The sequence below is a fragment of the Eucyclogobius newberryi genome, unplaced genomic scaffold, assembly GCF_026437365.1.
Source record: "Eucyclogobius newberryi isolate DKJ021-1_F unplaced genomic scaffold, fEucNew1.0.hap1 SCAF_5, whole genome shotgun sequence".
Lineage (NCBI taxonomy): Eukaryota > Metazoa > Chordata > Actinopteri > Gobiiformes > Gobiidae > Eucyclogobius > Eucyclogobius newberryi.
In genome coordinates, this window is record NW_027316167.1 from 26665914 (window position 1) to 26683811 (window position 17898).

Genomic DNA, 17898 nt, shown 5'->3' on the forward strand with positions numbered 1-17898 from the left:
GACATTTTGGTCTGGAATTGTATCCTGTTTCCCCAAAACAGTATGTATTTAATATATATATTCAAATGGTCAGTGATTGGCAGGTGGATTAAAAATCTGAGAAACACATGTTTGCGTGTCTAAACGTGTCTAAACAAACTATTAACTATAAAAAGAATGATAGGAACAGAGGATTTAGAGACAACGCAAAGAGGTAGATGGAGTCATATATTTTGTTCTCAGTTTTTGAGAGCCTTGGGCTACAATTTAGTGCCTGTGGTTGGACCATACAACCTTTCTGCATTCAAACAGAATGTAGGAATGCTGGTCAGACAAGTGGTAGATGTGGAGAATGGTTGTAGTTTGCAGATAAAATTAGGAGGTGTAAAATGCTTTCACCCAATGCACACATACAGTGTATTCAAGACAAAGAGGGAAAGGTAGTAGAGGATCAGATACAAATACACATACTGTATTTACAGAATGCTCTGTCTCCTCTCTGCCCGTAATCAGCTTCTCTAAACCTTACTGTTAGTCATTGCTCAGTATAGCCCCCAGGTAGCAATCAAAGGGATGCTTTGTCTACATAAGTCCTTCCCTATCTACATTTTATTTTCTATTTTTACCGAAGAACATAAAGCATCTGTGATTTTGAGATTGTGGGAGGAAAATCAATTGAAATTAAACTAAATTTGATGCCGCTTTGAAGTATGCCCTTCCCCTCTCCTGGCTCCACTGCATGTTTCTTTCTTCTCTGTTCTCTTATCTTTCAACAATTACAGCAACAATCTAATGACCCTTTTAAAGTTACCTGCCAGCTGTATTTGTAAAATAATGTGTTCTTCCTCATCTGCAGACAAACGTCGTGGTGCCGATCTCGTTGATTCCTTTCCTGTGAGGTCATGATGAGGGCATTAAAAGCTGTTTGTCCGGACAAGAGATTTGAGCTCATTGATCACTGGATGGGGTGTCAAATCTGTCAACCGTCAGAAGAGACCATACACTCTTTGATGTGGTATGAATTCTTCTGGTAATACATAAGACCGAGGCTGGGGAAAAGCTATGTTATATACTATTATTATTGTATATTAGGGGATGACAGTAGCTCAGTTGGTCAGATCCCAGCTCCCTCAGGTAAATGCTGTAGTTATGTCCTTGGGAAAGACACTTAACCCACCTCACACCCAGAGTTTGAGTTCACTGATGTATAAGTGTGTGTGGGAATGGGTGGTTGAATAAACAAAAAATAATCTTGTTCATCTTTATCTCTATTTATTATGATGATTTGCAGATCAATATACCATATTTTCCAAAGTATAAATCGCACCAGGCAAAAAATGCATAATAGAGAAGAAAAAAACATATATAAGTTGCACTGGAGTATGAAATGCGGTTGTAAGTGTGAAAATAACAAATAATATCACATATAAGTTGCTCCGGAGTATAAATATATAAGTATAAATGTAAGTATAAGTCGCACCCCGGTCAAAACTATGAAAAAGGTGCGCCTTATAGTCCGGAAAATACGGTATGTCGTGTACTAGTGGACTGTATCAATTGTATGACTGCAGTTGCTATTGCCATTATCAAATCATCAACAAACCGAGCTAATCCACCAGTCATATATTATGTCTCTTTCTATACCCGCACATATTTGTACTGCATATTTTACTTTACAATTGAATTTTAGTAGCTTTTAACAGTATTACATGTATTCTCTCTTGTCATTAATCCGCTCAAAGTTGTATTAAGTGTGAATTATGCATATTTGAGCTATCGTTATTCTCCAATTACTTTTTTTCTTAAATGGTGATATACGTAGCATCCATTTTTAAACAAATGAAAAATATTCCTCTGTTCACCATCGTCAACCGCAACGCTCCAAAGGCAACATAACATGACGGTTTCTAGATCTATGTTGCAATTTGAGATGTCCAAAATACATAATGACCCACGGCCTTCGTAGATTAGAACTATATCGAAGAAGAAAACGCACACATGGTCTTCTTTCATTTCAGGAACCGCCAAAAGCCTCACCTCATAAACCACCATAGTAGCACATTTTTTGCCCCATCTTTAATTCCCTGCGGAACAAATAACATGCAGTGTATTTGAATCCCGTCTGCATTCAGGCTCTGTAGTGTTGCCATAAACAGCGTGGCATCTTGAGGTGAAGTCATCTGCTTATTCTCATGAGAGGAGTGAAGTAACAGACACCTGGCAGCCCAGCAGATGTCCCATCAATTACACTGCCTGTGTTTCAGCAGCCTCGCCCCGCACTGCACCCTCTGTAGTTCCTGGAGAGCTCTGTGCACCTGTCTGTACCGCTTTATGGACGACTTGACACTAAATTATTAAGTCATTTCCCCCCCCCCCACTTTTGCCATTGTATAATTCCATAGAGATAATGCATCCAGTGAGAGAATACGCAGGCTTAGTTTGATGGACACGTTGAACACGTTTAAAAGCCAGGGTTGACAGTAGGTGATTTCGAAGGGGAAAAATTAAGTGCACTGTCCTTACCGGCTAAGACTTAAGGTTAACCAGCTTAAGAAAGTGCCTGGCGTGGGATATCAGGTGAGGATCATCCAGCATGGGGGATCAAATCTCATTATTAGCGAGCACGCAAGCCCGGAGATGTTCATAAATACAGTGCAGTAGAGTGAGCACAGAAAGTGACAGGGAGACACAGAGAGGTGGCAGTCGCAAAGGTAAAGCAAGCGTAAAAATGAAGCACGGTGTTTTGCATAAGCTACATCTTCATTGTGACTTGTGTTAAGTTTAATTATTTGTGGGGCTTGAAAATGGCAGTTCTTCATTTAACCAAAAAGAGTCATGTTGAATATTGAAGTAACCAAAATCCTTTTTTATAGTCAAATGAAAAGTTCTCCGTTTGGTATTTGCAGAACTAAATTGTACTTTTTGTCATTGCGCAGGATCTATAAGTCTTTTGGCTTCAACTTTTTTAAATCAAACCTGAATTATTAAATGCAAAGTCACAAAATAGCTGTAGCTAATGTTTGTTTTGTTGAATAGAATCTTGTTGTTTTTTTCTATTTACTCTGCTGTATGGTGTCCATGTAAATCAGCTGAAATAAACTATTTCTCTGTCCTTCTCATTTAAACTGTATGTCAACATGACTTGACTGTTTTCATGTTTAACCAGAATGTGGAAGTAGCCATTATCTGATTCTAAAATATCATATTCCATTTGTTTGATGGTTTCAGATTAAACTACCATATTTTCATTAGACCAGAAAGCATCTCCGATCAGCAAGAATGCAACTCTAAAGGAATGATTGGGTCAAGGCGTGGTGGTTATCGGACGCACAGCTGAATCTGGGAGAGAATGGAGCAATATCAAGAGGTGCAACAAGCCAAGCGTTTGAAGTGAATCACTGTAGGCCAAAGATCTGAGGAGGACAGGGCTGCTAACATGTCACACCACAGCCTGCTTATGTTTAACGGCAGATGTGAGCACTCCCACGTCCAGGTTGGTCTGACCCAGCCTATGAATAATACATGCGCTTCTCTGCTTGTCTCCTTTCATTCATAAAGATCATTTTTGCAAAGCCCAGTGGATTACTAAGTCCCCTGTCTCTTCTTTCAGATGACAGCCCTTGACTGTCTTCGCCTTTAGGCTGTTTTGTACCATTACCTGTTGCGGGAAACAAGAGGTATTGCTCATTAGGCTCCGCCCCCCTGTTTCCCAGACACCAAAAACAGTCTCCAATTTTACAACTGCAATTCAAAACACAAGATGTTAAGATGTAGCTTACAACAAAGCCAATACTATAGTAGAATAATATACTGTTAAAATGTATACAATAGTAATGCTTGATAATAATAATGTTTAGACATGTTGCTGACAATTTAAAGAACACATACAGTACTATGGAAAATTAGCTTTTTTGAGCTTTTATCCATGTTACAGCTTTGTTCCCAGATGAAAAACAATTGTATATTCAGCTTAATTCATACTTGTTTCATTAATCCTATTTACGAGGTTGTCTTCTCTGTTCTTTCTCTGAGCTTCACAAAACATTTGGTTTCATCATAGTGACATCATAGGTTTCACTCCGGAGATCTCCGGTGCTGTTGTAAATCATTACAAGATTTGTTCTGAACATTTCTGCCTCAAATCACATTGATTTCAACTGCTTGCATTAACATGAGAGGGCACATTGCTTAATGGCTAGTTTTATTTTTTATTTTGCGTGGCAATTCCCTTTGCTGTCAGTAGCTGGCATGCTAACACCAATCCTGAGGAAAGAATGCTTGATTATTCGAAGGTCATGTATAGTTTTAAATACATACATTATTTTACATGAGAAAGATCAGATGCCAGAGCAAAGGTGCTCAAGAGCATGTTGACACGACAACACAATTCATGCATAATATGTGTCCTTTAGGACTAGATTCAAATGTTTTTCTATGTTTAGTTTATCTATTTTTTCAATGAATCCATGTTTGTTTACTCTTCAGACTACACCTCAACTGTTTTACATTTAAATTATTTGTCATTCTTTACGTTTGATCGCTTTATAGCCAAATGCCCATCCACGCTTCCTCTTTAAGTGTAAAATGACTCTGAAGCTACATCCGCCCATGCTTTTTCCCCACATGGTGATTGGGGACTGAATTTATGGCCACAGTAAGTCCAAAGTTTTCATAACATTTGGGTATTACGGTGGCAGGTCTCGCCTCGCACATGGTGATGGATGTGAACCGGACCAGGCCATTGCGATTCTGAGCATGATGCGGTATTGGCACTGGACAGCTTTACACCCCTGAACTCCTTTATACGGGTTGGCAGTGGCGTGAGCTCACAGCCAGAGGAGCTTCATGAATTATATATATGAGGCTGAATGATTGGGCCGGAGCCATGTGAGCGATGGACAAACGGGACACTGTTGTTCCTGAATGTTCACATAGTAGATCCTGAATTAAGAAGCTTCTATGTTCGAGGCAGATTCATCGGGAGGGACATTTATCATTGTCATGACATGTTGGCCTCTGGGAAGAACCTTTAAGTATCTCTATAGTGGGTGCAATGTAAGAGTCCATCAGGGTTTTGTTTTTGTTTAAGGTGTAACTTTTCTGATGAAGGGCTCAACCACCAGCTTGTCTCCATGGAAATGCTATGGAAATAAACATATATCTTGCAATTATTTAATTGCAGTTATTTTCTTGCTGAGCGGTGTCACTCTCCACAGGTCTGATCTGTGACTTGCCTAGTGGAAAAACCTGCTTGTCTCTTGGCTAAACCTGCTTGTCTCTTGGCTATGGAGATAGATAAGTTAAATTCCATGCCAAGTAACATTCCAGGTAAAGTAATAACATCAGGTGGTGGGTTACATAGTGCACCTCGTTCTTTACCTAGTGAGGCACACAGAAGTATAATAAGAGCATGAAGGTGAATGACAGAGGGATTGTATTGGTTTCAATGGCCTGTGATCTTCAGTGCATGAGGCCAATTTTTTTTTCTTCTGCATTACTTCCTCAGTACAAGTTAGCGCCGCCCACTGTGTGACCACAGAAACGTGCACCATGTGATCAACCCTAACCAATCAGTGCAAAGGCGTCTAGAGTAGAACTAGCACAGGCACGTAGCGCGGCTAGGCTAAACCTTACAAACCTTGACCATTTAAAAAATGTAAAAGTTCATGTGGTGAAAATTTTGAAGAATCTCTTCAAAATCTGACCTTTTATGAAAGCTGTTCAAAAAATGATTACAATCAAAAAGTAACATTAACATTATTAGTCTAGTGTGAATAAAAATGTAGTTAAGATTAGTTAGTTAATTAGAATTTGTGATGAAATTTCTAAGCCAAAATTAGTAGTGTTTTTGAATGAATAAGGAAATCCAGATTAAATCCATCTTAAATCTAACAAAGTTGATGCAGGTTGAGCAAAGATATATAGAATAAGGAATAATAAGTGTCTTTTGATGAATAAGATGCAAGCCAATTTTAATTTCAGGACACAATTTCTCTATTAAACAAGGACAATAAATGTTCTGTTTTTTAAATTGTATTTTTTCATCTGTGCCTTGTAATTGCTATCTCATGAACACTTGCAGTGCATAGAATGACACTTTGCCGTTCAGGGTTAATAAACCACTTGTTGGAAGCCCTCATATTAAGCTTGTGCTTGGATAAGACAACATTCTGAACTCTGTGTCCTAATTCACAGTGGGCCAGATGGAGATGTGATTTTAATAACAGAATGAAGAGGGCAAATAAATCCCTTTTAAAAATTAATACATTATTTACACCCAGCGAGGGCTTACTGCCTCGTGTAAATCAAGTGGGCTGCGGGCTCAGTCTCTCTTAATGACTGCTAAAACATATGCTTTTTTAATCTTTCCCTTCAATTCGCGCGGCTTCTTTTTAGCACTTTATTAAACCATGGACACGAATGCTTCTCCTTCCTGTCACCACAGAATTACTGCATTATCCTCAGCATTATACGACATTTTGCTGTTGCCCTGATACAATCTGAAGGCACAATGCAACCCTCCTCCAATGCCTTGCTGGAGGAGGGGTCAGGTAGATTTAAGCATGACCCTGTGTCCAGCAAAGCCGATTCTTCCCTTGTCAACACTTGTCACAGATTGTCACCAAAGTGGCCATTGTTGTAGCAAGTGGTGCTTTCATAGATTCATCTTCAATAGTGTTTGGCTGGGGGCAAAAGGGAGATTAGGTCTTAAGATTTATTAAAATAGTCACAGATAAAATAGAACAATGGGCTGGGGTTTTACAACAGGAAAATGGGGGGGATACACACCTACAAAATGAAAGGCTCCGGCAATGAATGTGATCGCCACTACCATCAATTAGCAAACAAGCTGGGAGGAGGGTCTTGTCTCTGAAACAAAAAGCAAGACTACAATAAATGTTTGATATTGAACAGTGAGACAAGGCGGAGCTGGCAGATAGGTTTCCAGGCTATTGTCCAATTGACAGCTGGGAGAAACGGAAAGGAACTGCCTTTTTGGGGAGAAATTTGATCAGCTGAACGGCCCTAATGATTGCAAAATAGAATTATAGTGTCTCTCAGAACTCATCTGGTTCAAATAAGTGGGAAAATGACATTGTGTTCGGAACAACTGTTTTAATAGTGGCTTGTGTACATGCTTCACGCATTCAAAAGCTTGTCCTTTGGTTTTAATCATTTTTGGGGATAAAAAACAGTGGTCGTGCAGATGTTCGGCCAGCGTATGTTTTTCGTGTTAAGAGGATACATTTAATTCAACTGGAGAATAATTATTGAAAATTCAAGGCTGTCGTCTTAATCTGAGGTCCAATCAAAGCATGAGCCGCAGTCAGATTAAATCTCTCCATGACATTTCCATCTGTTTATAGACGTCGGCAAATAAATCCACATTTTCTCCGGGACAACAACATATTTGTGGTATTAGTCTTAATGTCTTTGTTTTCCGTGGGGTGCGGATTAAATGGTACCAAACAATGTTGCTTTTTCATACATTATAAAAGGACAAACATGAGCCAAATAAACCACACTAAGGACACACAACAAGAAAGTTTTTCTCAAGTTATTTGACCTACTCAGAGTTCTGTGTTACCAAGAACATGACTTTAAATGCAATCAGCTTGTACACTGCTTGGTTGTATTTTAAATCCACAGGAACACATTTAGACTCCCCCCATTGACAAAGAGATTAATCAAGGGATAGTAAAATGTATGAGATCAGCGCCCAGACACAGGTTGGACTGGAAAGTTTTGCAGAGGCAGCGTCCCTCACCTGTTTGCCTTCACCCCCAGCACCCTGCCCGTGTCCTGTTGTTTTTATGAGGCATAAATGGAAAGAGAGGCCGACCGGGGACATTTCTCTGAGAAATTGGGGCAGGACAAGCTTTCTGGGAGCCGCACATTAAATCCTGTTTGTCAAGCCCCATGTCAGCTAGTTAACATTTGCCTTGTGAGCCCGGGATAGTCACCTGTGGTAAATGAGTCTTTAGTGGAATTAGAGGGATGGACTCAACAGGATATGTACATGAGCGGGAACTGAATGGACAGTGAGGAGCATCTCTTTTCTGCCTATGGAACATCCCAATGAACATGCATTAATTTGCTCAAAATTAGTTATTTACAGTTGTTTACAGTATACTTTAATACTAAATAACATACATATGATGTGCATGATTGTGTTGTTGTTGTTGTTGTTGTTGTTTTTTTATTTATTTTTATGTACTTTTATGAGCTTCAACATGTAAAAGTGCTTCCTCGTCTTTAATTTACTCACAGTTGTATTTCAGTCTAATCAAGTGTAATCTTGTATTTCAAGGCTCAGAAAAGTGTCAGTTTTAACCAGCGCCCAATCCCCACCCATTTCCAAACATCTAAACTCTGGATCATACATGTAAGGTTAGAAAATGTTCAAAAATTGTGTTTCAACAATAAAAACATGCAAATGAAAGTCCACTCCTTGCTACAGTGAAATGCCACTATGAAGATGCAGTTTTGACTAGAATTTCTGTTTCTATTATTAAGCCGTTTTATCACAATAATACATTGTACAGTGAACAAAATGTAAAATGATGATCTACATATTTTATGGTTTAATTAATATACCCAGAAAAACGTATATATGTACTATAAACACGGGGCACTTTTTTGTACGGTACACTTAATAATATTATTTTTCATGTTTTAATCTATACTTTTACTCAGTCTCTGCGCTAAAGCTGTCAAGTATCAGAAATATCCTATGATTCAGGTGAAATGTCAGATAAAACATAATGCCTGAAAACAACAGAAGTAAAATGTATTTCTTTATGTGGCTTGGTACAAGAATCGAGACAACGTGACACATATAATGGCAAAAATATATAACAATATAATAACTATATTGTTACGGTAGTTAATGGTCCAATTCGGCAACATGTATACGAGCAACGACCAAATCAAATATATGTTTTTTTTCCCCCATAGAACAGTCCATAGTGATGATTTGTCGGTTCCCAGTGACAGGAGATGACTGGACCATTGTTAACCTCTTCTTGTCCTGACTGTGGACATGTCAGACAGGAGCAGGCGGGATCTGATGATACAGTAGTCCCACTTGTTCACATACGTCTGGAGGTATTAGTCCATGTGTGATAGAGCTGTCATGCTCCTCTTCAGAAATGATGACCCCGGCTTAGAACATGTCACACTGCGGATTATTCTATTACTGACTTTATGTTTCACACAGCCGAGTGTACACAAATCACCCAGTGGCTCTTCCCTTGCCCACATGCGCACACAAGGGAGTCGCAATGGCCCTTGCTTTTTAATGACTGTGACCAATGAGATATGTAGAGTTGGCAACTGTCTCCCCGTGCGCATACAACAAGTCATTGTGAGGAGGAGACACAAAATAAAGTACATTTTAACTTGTGTGTGACAGCCTGCCGACATGTTTCATGTGACTTTGTTTTGGGACAGACCACGTATTGTCTGTGATAAATGTTTGTGGCTCTTTTTTTATTCCTCGTCATTTGATTTGTAGGAGACATGCCTTAATCTGACGTTTTGATCAGATTGTGCAAAGAATAACTATTGTGCACAAACTTATAAACCTCCTGTGAATTAATGTTACAAGACTAATGGCAAATGTCTCACCATAACGAATGGTGATTCTGCATAATTGTATCTGTATAAATGGGCATGCAAACAAAGAAGTGCACATCATAAACATGGGGAGGAAGTATTATAATGTGTTATTTCATCAATCATGGAGGTTATTGCAAAGACATAAACCACTGCGGCAGGAAATGACTTAACAACTGTCATAAAAGTCAGTTAAATACTGAACAGAAGCATGCTCCTATCAATAGCGACCGTATGTGGGGATTTTTTTATCTTTCAACACCACAAGAACATTATCTGTGGTAAGAGAGTCAGGGCCTACTGTATTTCATAACACAATATTACAAGAGTTTGAACTGTCACTGTTCAACAATGGGCAAAGTTGTGCAACCAGAAGCTGTTTGTGTCTTTCTTATCACTATATTCATTATGTTTTTTAAAATATTTACATGCATTTCTTTCAAAGTGTTCTTTACAAGCTTGGAAACAGCAAATAATGCACTAGAAGGCAACAACTGCTAGAAAAATTGAAAATATAATAATATGATAAATATTTTTTTTAAATATTTTTTATAATATTATTATTATAATATTATAATATAATATAATATTTAATTATATAAAAAATATTTTTATAGTGGAGTACAACAAGTGAGACTTGTTTATGATGCGCGTACAAAGATGTGAAAATACTGCAAAATGACTTAAATTTGTTTTATATACACCCTACACTAAACTTTTTTCTGAATTAGTTTTGCAGCTCTTTGACACAAGCACATTCCAGCCAGTGCCAGATGAAGCCTCTTTGAAGATAAAAGTAAATCTGTGGACTATGGCACAATGGATCAAACACAAAATGTGCACTCAAGAATATCAGGGGTAAGTTTGCCCCAAATCCTTTTATCCACATCTTAGAAAACTACCCAAATAATTGTCCACAACTTACAAATGTTCCTCTAGCCCCAGCTCTACCCAGCGGTCATGTTTCCAGGTCATGGCAGAGCTCTCTAAAGCCATTTTATCAGCCCAAACACAGCGCGCGGACCTCCCTCTCTGTTGCGTTCCAATTATCGAAGAGGATCTTGCAGCAGGTATCCAAATGTCATGTTATTTCCTCCAGAGTTCCTCAGCGGAGTACATGGGGTAATTAGTACCGGAGGGATGTGTCGGTGTGATCAGAGGCTGAGGGATAAGCATGGATCGCAGAGCTGCCAGTTCTTCATATCTGCTCACTGGGATTTTCTGATGTAGTCGGAGCGTCAGTGGTATACAGGTACAGGGGCCGGGGCCGGGGCCAGGGAGGTGCACAGACGCGGGGCTAGATGTTCTCACAGCCTCCCAGTCACACTCCCATATAACTATAAGCTGTTACAAGTGCATGGGTAAATCACTGGCAGGGAGCATTTTGAGGTGGCTAAAAAGTTGAAGAAGAGTATTGTAACTTTAATGGCCTATATATATGACGTTGGAATCAAATATAGGCACTTTTTGTCTTGGAGCTCGGTTTCCATCGTTATGTTTGGGTGTTGACGTCACCCAAACATAACTAATGCTTTCTTAATATATAAAACCTTCATCATACCTGAATTATACTTTTGTATGTGAGCTATTCACACAAAAAGGTGATGTAGGACAAGAAACAACTTCTTCAATTATATCAGCTTTTTCCTGTTTGTTTTTCTCGTGAATCTGCGTTCTCTCTCATCCAAAAGCGTTCCAGGAGTCCAAAGCGAACCGGCCTGCTTTGGTATCTAGTATAACTTGTGTTGCCCTTTGGGTCGCTTAAGTAAACCAGTACAGTTCATCTATGACAGTGGAGACACTTTCGAACCATCCCAGTCTTCTTCAAAGAGAACCAGACAAAACGTGGCTATTGTTCGGCTGAGTGGGAGTTTTTAAGGTGCACAATTTCTTAATAGTGGATAAATACTGTCAACAAGTCCCTGGGCCACTGTTCTGCACTGGGACACATGTAATTCAGACACCTGAAAAGCAGTTCAACTGAAGACGCCATTATTACTGAATTTCTATCAAACCTTGTTTATGTACATATATAATTTCATCAAACCCGTGCATATTTAGAGTTGCCAGTATTTCTGCCTTCATGAAGCAACTCTTTGGACATATTTAATCTATTAATTAATTATTAAAATTATTAAATTATTAATTAATTAAAAACTAATCTATTTGATCAAATGTTCTCCCACTAAACACAAATTCAACCTGTATTTGTTTTGCATGCATAACACTACTCTGACTGAAATGCTTTACCTCATTTATCCTCTGTGTCACTTTGTAAAGTTAACACAAACTTCCGATCACATTTCCCGTAATAGGCTTTGATTCCTTTTTAAAGAGCAAGTTGAATCTTCATTTCCCTACTGCTGTATCTTTGACCCTGCACTTAGATCTGCCTTTATTCTCCCTGGCTGCGGCCTCCCGTAAATAAGAGAAAGGTAATAAAGCATCAGAGCGGAGCTGTGTGGAATCGACTGATGGGCCCTGTGTCTCTGTTTGATATAAGAGCTGTTCTATGCAAAAGCACTCCCCGCTCGTTCCCTTCCCCGCTCCCTTCTCTCCTTTTGTCACTTAAAGAATGCTCCGCGCCTGTGGATTAATTAAAGTCTAAACATTAAATATTGATTGATGCATTATCAGTGGCTCACAGTCGCCGCCTCTCAGATTGATTTCCGCTGTGATTTATTGTCATATTTGCAGAGTCATTTCACTTGATAACAAAGAGAAATTGCTCACGATCCCGGTGCCCCCACCTTCAGCCCCCTGCATTACTATCCTGGTGCCACTCTCACACTCTGTAGGCTTGTTCTTGCAGCTTTTTTACTCTTTAAAATAGTTTTGCTCTTCCTGCTTCATCTTCACAGCCATACTCTTTCTCTTGAAGAGTTATACTAAAAATGTATTTATGATCACATGAGAAAGAACAAGGGCTTTCGAAGAGAACAGATTCTCATGTACGTCACATGCAATTACACAAACCAAATTATAAAACACTTTAGTGCTGGACTCAAATTAAATTGGTAAGCTCATTTAGCTTTCTGAGGTGCTACAGACATTGACTGATAAAGTTCCCTTACTATATTTTATTTATACCTGATATGCATTACAATACAATAAAATGGTATGTATCATCATCTGTCAACCAGATATGAATTTGCATTAGCCTTATCTTCAAAGCCCAGGTTCATTCTGAATGCACATATTTTAAATTTAATTTAAAATAAATATAATGACCTCTTTAATAGCCTCCTAACTGATGAATGTCAGAATGTTTAAAAGCTTAGTTTAAAAATAATAATAATACAGTTTAAGTGTCAAAGAGAATAAATCTCAACATCTTTATTAGACGTTCTGCTCAACTCTACTCTTTATTACAAGGCTTTTGGAGTGATTTTATTTCCCTGATTCCAATTAGATTTGTTGACATCGAATTATGATGTGTCCTAATTAGCTTTTTGCTGCATTTGTGACGACGTCACTGAGTCGTGTGGCTCTTGATTCTGTCTTTGCGTGGAAAGCTTCATGTGGAGGTCTGATTGTTGTTGAGTAAATTACATTATCACTTATAAGACGACATGTGGGGAAACAACGTGTTTCACATGTGACTGATTCAGCCCAACTAAAGGTTGTGCTCTTTACATATTCAGGTAGATTTTTTTAATTTAAAACTGATTAGTATGCATTTAATCTATATATGTTTATTGTATTTCACTTCAGCATTTTTCAAGGAAAATATTCATATTTATGCAGGATATTTTTTATCAATGAATTGCTTTTCCGAAAACCCATTCAAAACCTGCTAAGGATCCTCCTTGTAAAAAGACTGAGCAATATTAAGATTAGCTGCTCTGCTTTTGACATCCATAATGGGTGAAAGGACATTATTCAATTAACCCTAATTAACACTATAATATTCTACAAAGTGCATGAAGATTAGCCCACTGTTTCAGAGCATGTCCCACAAGCGCATTCATTGTCTGGGAGCAGTTAATTAAGGTGAAATTTGCTAATTGTTCATTTGTATTTTTCCTATTGGCCTGTCATGATAAATCACAGGGCAGTAATTCATCTCGCAGTGTGTACTTCATCTCTGTCGCGCCGAGCTCGCGGTGCAGCCCAAGATGAAATGTTCATTGTTAGCATCATCTGTCACACTGTGGGAGGAGAGCATGACACTGCTGCCATGTGCTCTTCTGCTGCTCCGTGGGCACCTAGACCACACCGCAAGTCAGTTCTAAACTCAATCATTTATATATTTCCCACTGCGATGAGTTATAGACGGTTATTATAAGAGGAATTCAGGACGCAGGGTTTCAGGTAAGTCATTGTACTTGTTTTTAATTACATTTAAATAGGACTAATTCTTTTGACATGTCGCCTGACCACGTAAAATTAAAGTCATATTGCTCTCTTTCTTTCAGGGGTTCGAACGCCACCAGATTAAAACAGATGCCCTTCCTAATGACCACACTGTTGTTTTGATCATCTCAGTCTATTACTTATTTCCTGGCAAAAAAGGTGTGTGAACAAACAAAGCACTCTCCATGAGCGCTGAACTGTATATGAAGACTAAATTATTCTTAAACTGTAGATGAGTGTGCTGAAAACTGACAAGTGAGTTTTACACAGTTATACACAGTTACACACAGTTATACACAGTAGTGATGAATGCAAGTGAAGTATACCTGCTCTGGTGGGTGTAACTGCTTTACTTTAGGCTATACTGCATATAACTGATGAAAATAGAGTGTTTATTTTACTATTATTTGTATCATTATTAGTATTAGTATTATTAGTATTATCTTGTCTTACGCCAGCTGTTTTTTATTTTATTTCATCTTTATTTTTTCCCCCCCTCCATTCCTTATTAGTAAATGAGAGATTTTGTCTATAGGAGTTTTTGTTTATAAGAGTTTTTGTTTATAAGAGTTCTTCTATTAAGAGTGTTTTTTAAACTTCCTATATGTTATCTGTCCTTTTCCTCTGTATCTACCTGCATTGCAACAATGAAATTTCCCCACGTGTGGACAATAAAGGATTATCTTATCTTATCTTATAAATTAGGGGTCTCAAGGTACTTCAAAAGCATTTTCCAAATCTGATCTCATGTTCTCGTCCGCCAGCTTTCATAGAAAAACAGCTGAGGTTATGAAATCAATTCCGGAGGTCCTTCTCTGAATTGTTTTGTACGCCTTTTCACCTAAGCTTAAAACAGCAAACCCTGCCTTTTTCTGTGGTCTTAGAGCAGTTCAATACTCTCTTCTCAGTCTCTGCATCATGACGAGCATCCCCCTGCCTGCGCCACGTATTGGCTTCAGCCTCTTCCAATCATCTTATCGATCCCAAATGAAACACTGAACTCATCAATACGCTCTTAATGCGAGTTTGTTGTTCAATCACTTGCCATTTAAATCACCCGGCTCAAGCCATCCATTTTGTGTCATACCTCGCACATCTCACCAATTCACTTTAGCATTTTCGAAGCTGTTTGCGATTTTAATCATTTCCCAGGATTTAGCCTCAATGTGTGTGTTTGTGTTTCTATCTGTTAGTTTTTCCACTTGTGTTTGGAGAAGTTGCTTTCCCGGTAAACCAATACTATTCTTACATCTTAAATTAGGTTTCATGAATGTCACAAATGGAGTCAAAGAGCAAGCCCATTGATTGGAGTGGTAATTAAGATGTAAATGCGGCAGTGGGCTGGTGAGCGATCACACCTGCGATAATAGCAGTGTGCTGTTAACATCAGCAGGGCTCTGACTGCCATGCACCGCACAGCCTTATCAATGTATGGAGGCATCTTCTGTTTAAGTATAGGCTCCACTGCTAATTCATGCTGTTTGCTAGCACTGTGCTGTCATTGGCAGACACTGGGGCCACGCGGAAACGACAGTTTTCTCCTGTGGGTGCAAGTCTTTTCACATATCAGCCTTGTGAAAAGTATGTGAGAGAGACACCTGGTTAAACAAAGGAACACTAGAGGATGCCCTGGTCTTAACGAGGACTTCTCTAACTGCCAGCTACAATGTATGTGGAGGCATTTGTCTAGTAGAGATGGAGAGATGGATTCACACCTCAAGAGTTATATAGACCACAATAAAAAACTTTTTTTTTTAGAATGAAATATGTTTTAAATCTTTCATATGTATGAATGTTCTAATCAGCATGGTCTTTTAGCCAATTGTAACCACCAATACATTTCAGCCTGCGCATTTTATAGTTTATATACTGTACTTTTTTGAGCAACTCTGCAGGTAATTTGCTATGGTGATCCTACAGAGACTAAAACATCCAAACTCTCTTTTCTGAAAATATCTGATCATCGTGTTGGCACAACTCTTAATATTGCGGTCTATTTTGGGGGCAGAAAAACAAGTGTAACATACCTAAGCAGTGATTTTATTGGTTGGAGCCATTTGCTGAAGCTCCACAGACAAATAGCAGTTACTGCTTGGATGAGAATGCTAATGTGCCGCCTGAGTGTGCACAGCAGATGTGAGAGTCGTAGTGAAGCTCGTGCAGCCGCTGGCAGGCCTGTAGGGTCTGGACACTCGCTCATTGGTGTTAACAGTTTAAGTCCACTGCTAGGTAAAAAATGAATGACATGGGGCAGGGTGGCACGTTCATGGAGATGTTTGTCAGGAGATGTCCCTCCTCTCTGGGTGTTTACACTCACAGGGCCACACTTGGCTGTTAGCGAAGTGAGGACTGGGAAAAGAGCCGACATGTGAGAGCCAAAGCTCCAACTGTGAATATTAAAGAACAAACATGAAGGAAGGAGCGAGGGCTCATGAGAGAGAGACCCAGTGATTTGGACAAAAGCTGCGTTTTGAGGGCCCAGTACATAATAACAGCACTGCAAACCCAGGGCACTGTGGAAAAGTGGGGTGGCCACTGAATGGGAAAGGAAGTCATAAAAACCTTAAAACTTCTTTTAAAGCATTTGTGTGCTGTCTACGGGATGAGTCAACACGACCTGTAGAGGGATTACTGGACATGAGAATAAACCTCCCACTTTGAAAGACAACGGCACAGTAGATAGTTAAGAGAGTTTTTGTTTTTAGTTGTAGATGGTTCAAACTTTCACTAGACTTGTTCTATAAATAAAGGCTGAACCAAACAAAGTAGTTGTGCAAACGTGTGTGTAAATGTATCTCTATACACCAGTTAACCTCTTTTTGTAACCTTTTCCCTCTTTCTTTTTTAAGTCAAGACAAAAACAAAGCAAACTTTTCTAAGGTCATTGTTACTCTTGTCATCTCTATTGTCCTTGCAGGTAGATTTGTCAGGAGCTGTGGCAGTACGTTCAGATAGTTTACCCCTGAGGTAGCCTTTTCTCCAGTCATCACTAGCAATGACTCCAGTGACTTCCTCAATCCGACTCGACTTGTACAAGTGGGCTAAATAAAGACTGACAAGCCACACGCCCGTTCGCCCCTCTGCTCCAGGCATGATTCACCCCACTTTTCTTCACACAACAGCATAGAACAACTCATTTCCTCCGTCAATCTGACAAACTTGCCCCTTTGTGAAATTCTGATCCCCTATCCTTTACTTGAGGTTATAGGATATCTCTAAATAACACATTTTACAAAAACAAGCCACGCAATGAACTGTCTTTGTCACGCACACACAAACGCTAACGTACATTTAAAGCTCTCTTGTGTGGTCGAGAACACGAGAAGACCTCACATCACGTCTGCAACACTATTCTTTCCGACAGATTGCTGATTTTTGAACCGCCAAAACCTCAGCACGGTCTAATGTGTGTTTGTGCTGGTTTTAAAGAGCAATTAAGAGTGAAAAGACGTCACGTTTACTGCCCATTTTTTATTGGGAATATGGAGGATTATGGAGGAAGGAAGGAGGGTGAAATGAGGTAGCTATCAGGTTAGCTCTGAATATCGCAGTGCCAAACTGTGAATATCTTAACTCGGAAAGACATTGCTGAGAGATTAGTAAATATAATATAGTTTTATCTGCTGCTACGTAAAGGTATTTGTGGCTCACAGTTAGGAGGATTTACTACTGCAGATTTGAGTATTTAGCGGGTACTTTATCTTGCCCGTTGCGGGATAGGACTTGTAGTTTGGTAGAGGTGCTTTTTCATATTTTTTGTAACATTGTGAATATGTAACATTAATTATTAATGGCCTGTATGCGTAACCTGTCTGAGAGTTTTGCACTGTACAGTTTATTGAATCCAGTCCCGCCCCTGTGGTATCTTTCCCAGGTGACAGTAAGTCTGGCGTCGTCTATTCCCTCCCGCTCGCTCGCTCTGGGCCAATCGGTGACAAGCTACAG

General features: G+C 39.2%; 1 long non-coding RNA gene across 1 annotated transcript; it reads left to right on the top strand.

Annotated features, from left to right (window-relative positions):
* Positions 1-10324: 10324 nt before the first annotated feature.
* On the top strand, positions 10325-17106 carry LOC140381727 (uncharacterized). The gene is made up of 3 exons (XR_011931262.1): positions 10325-10455; positions 10543-10667; positions 16871-17106. It is a non-coding gene; the product is annotated as an uncharacterized lncRNA (long non-coding RNA).
* Positions 17107-17898: the final 792 nt, after the last annotated feature.